Source organism: Crocuta crocuta, unplaced genomic scaffold (genome assembly GCF_008692635.1).
Source record: "Crocuta crocuta isolate KB4526 unplaced genomic scaffold, BGI_CrCroc_1.0 scaffold252, whole genome shotgun sequence".
NCBI lineage: Eukaryota > Metazoa > Chordata > Mammalia > Carnivora > Hyaenidae > Crocuta > Crocuta crocuta.
This window is the reverse complement of record NW_027528623.1, coordinates 274,806-277,925: the sequence shown is the minus strand read 5'-3', so window position 1 is coordinate 277,925 and position 3,120 is coordinate 274,806. Positions and strand designations below refer to the sequence as shown.

Here is a 3,120-nt window from a genome sequence, read left to right as displayed (position 1 = left end):
TTTACGTATTTCCATCTTTGTCTCTATTGTCATTCTCCCTAATAGCTTTCCTTCCCTTCTTTCCTCTCGTCCTTATCCAGAGTACTCTTTTCCTCTTTCAGACTTTCTTTCTCTCTACCAAAAAATCTTTGGCTTATCAGTAACCATAGGGCAACACTTACAATTTCTAATTTTGTTTTGTCCTAAAGAAGTGACTGGCTTTCAATTAAAAACTATTTGCGGGGCACCTGGGTGGCTCAGTCGGTTAAGCGTCCGACTTCGGCTCAGGTCATGATCTTACAGTTCGTGGGCTCAAGCCCCACGTCGGGCTCTGTGCAGACAGCCAGCTCAGAGCCTGGAGCCTGCTTCAGATTCTGTATCTCCGTCTCTCTCTCTCTGACCCTCCCCTGCTCACGCTGTTTCTCTCTCTCTCTCTCTCAGTCTCTCTCTCTCTCTCTCTCTCAGAAATTTAAAAAAAAAAACATTAAAAAAAACCCTATTTGGGATGCTCCTTGTACTATGTGAATCTGTCTCTTGCTTCCACAGTGTTTGTAGAGAACAAGACCTAGAAGGACACCCCTTCTTCAAGCCCCATCCAACCTCTTGCAACCTCCAGAACCATCTTCTCAGCCATCCCCTACCTTCAGGACCAGCCAACACCATTTTGTGCTGAGATCCTTATTGCTGACCAACCATGAGCTCCCAGATTTATCAGAATTATTCCATGAATTGGGTGGAGGACACCAGTCAACGGCCCAGTCAACATGCATCTGCAGGCCTATGATGCCTCCCTCCCTCTGGGTTTCTATTTTCACCCTGTAGGTGTAGTTCTGGAGAGTGAAGGCCACTTCATCATCAGCCACTTCTTCTGGGAGTTGGCCCAATGTTTTTGAAGTTGCAAAAACAGTTCAATGGCCATGCCCTCTTCCAGGACATGCAACAGTCATCCCTAAATGAGTGGGGTAAAACCCTAGATTCCATGGAAGCTAGCATGGCCCTAGAGAATAACCTGAACCAGGCCTTTTTGGATCTGGATGCCCTGAGTTCAGCCTATACAGACCCCTCTGCCTGCACAGATCTCTGTGAATTGCTGGTGAGCCACTTCCTGGATGAGGAGGTAAAACTCGTCAAGAAGATTGCAATCACCTTACTATCTCCACAAGATGGCTGGCCACTAGGCTCACCTGGGCAAGTAGTTCTTCAAAAGGCTCACCCTCAAATGCAACTAGAACTTCTGGAGCCCTTCTGCATCCCCCTGGTGTCAAGTCTTCTGCTTGAACCTCTCTTTAGAAGCACTCCTTAGATGCAGCTTTTTAACTACCCTGGAGTCCTTGCTCAAGTTGTGACCCAACTGGAAATAAAGCTTTTTGCAGGGGGGAAAAAAAAAACCCTATTCAACTATCTTTCTTGTGTAGCAAATACTACCTATGTTCTATATGCAGACACTGAGTAGGTTACTGTGCCAAGCCATTTACTTAGCACTTTTTGGTTGTTAGTCATGGTACTAATCGTTCCACATGTATTTGTTTTAAGTAACTTATTTATAGAGGATTGTAGATGCACATGAACCTATAAGAAATAATAGAGTTCCTGTCTGTATGCTTTGCACATTTTGCCCAATGATAACATCTACCAAAACTATTGTATAATACCACAACCAAGATATTGAGATTAATATGGTCAAGATACAAAATATTTCCATCACCACAGGGATTCCTTATTTTGTCCTTTTATAGTCACACCCACACTCTTCCCTAACCCTCTATCCCATCCTTTACCACTGGTAATCATTAATCAGTTCTCCATCTATGATTTTGTAATTTCAAGAATGTTATGTAAATTGAATCATATACTATGTAAGGTTTTGACATCAGCTTCCTTCACAAAGCATAATTCTCTGGAGATTCAGTTAGGTTGTTACTTGTATCAATATCCCATTCCTTTTTATTGTTTAGTAGTATTCCAAGGTATCACTGTACCATGATTTGTTTAACCATTCATCCTGTGAAGGACATTTGGGTTATTTCCAATTAGGGGCTATTACAAATAAATCAGCTGCAAATATCCATATACAAGGTTTTGATGGAATATATGCTTTCGTTTCTCTGAGATAAATGTCTAAGTACAATTGCTGGGCTATATGTTCATCACAAGTTTAGTGGGGTTTATTTGTTTGTTTTTAAGAAACTCACCAAATGCTTTTTCAGAGTTGCTGAACCATTCCACATTTCACTGCTAATGTATGAGCAACCCAGTTTCTCTGTGTCCTTGCCAGCATTTGGTGTTGTCACTATTTGTATAGTTTATATATTCTATATAGTGTATATTTAACCATTATGATAGGTGTACAGTAATATCTCATAGTACATTTCACTTGCATTTACCTAGCAGCTAATATGTTGACTATTTTTTCATGTGCTTACTTGCCATCTGTAGGTCTTATTTGGGAATCATGTCATTTGTCTATTTTTTTTTAACTGATGCATTTGAGAATTCTTTATATATCTTACATATGAATCCTCTGTGAGATATGAGGTTTGAAAATATTTTCTCCCAATCTATAATTTATACTTTTATCCTTTCAAGTTGATTTTTCACAGAGCTAAAATATTTAATTCTATGAATTTCAACTTATCAAGTATGTATTTTAACAAAAGTTCTTGGAGGATATTATTTTAATTTCTATAAAGTTAAAAATAAACATGTATCTGTATGGAGTATAGAATACATATACAAAATACACAAAATACACTGAATTTGTACGTTGAACTACTCTTGCATTCCTGGGACAAATCCCACTTGGGCATGGTGTATAATCCTTTTAATATGCTNTATGTGGTTATTCAAATTATACATTTCATATTAAGTCATGATAATTTGTCTTTTTCAAGAAATTGATCCATTTTGTGTAAGTTGTCAAATTTACTTTTTAATTTTTTAATATTTATTTATCTATTTATTTATTTTTGAAAGAGAGAGAAAGAGGGAGACAGAACACAAGCACGGGAAAGGCAGAAAGAGAGAGACAGAATCAGAAGCAGGCTCCAGGCTCCGAGCAAGCTGTCAGCACAGAGCCCAAGCTGGTCTTGAGCCCAGACACGAACTGTGAGATAATGACCTGAGCCTAAGTGAGATGCTTAA

At 39.0% G+C, this 3,120-nt stretch overlaps 1 pseudogene; it reads left to right on the top strand.

Annotated features, from left to right (window-relative positions):
• Positions 1–673: 673 nt before the first annotated feature.
• On the top strand, positions 674–1,208 carry LOC144224178 (ferritin light chain pseudogene; annotated as a pseudogene).
• The last annotated feature ends 1,912 nt before the right edge of the window (positions 1,209–3,120 follow it).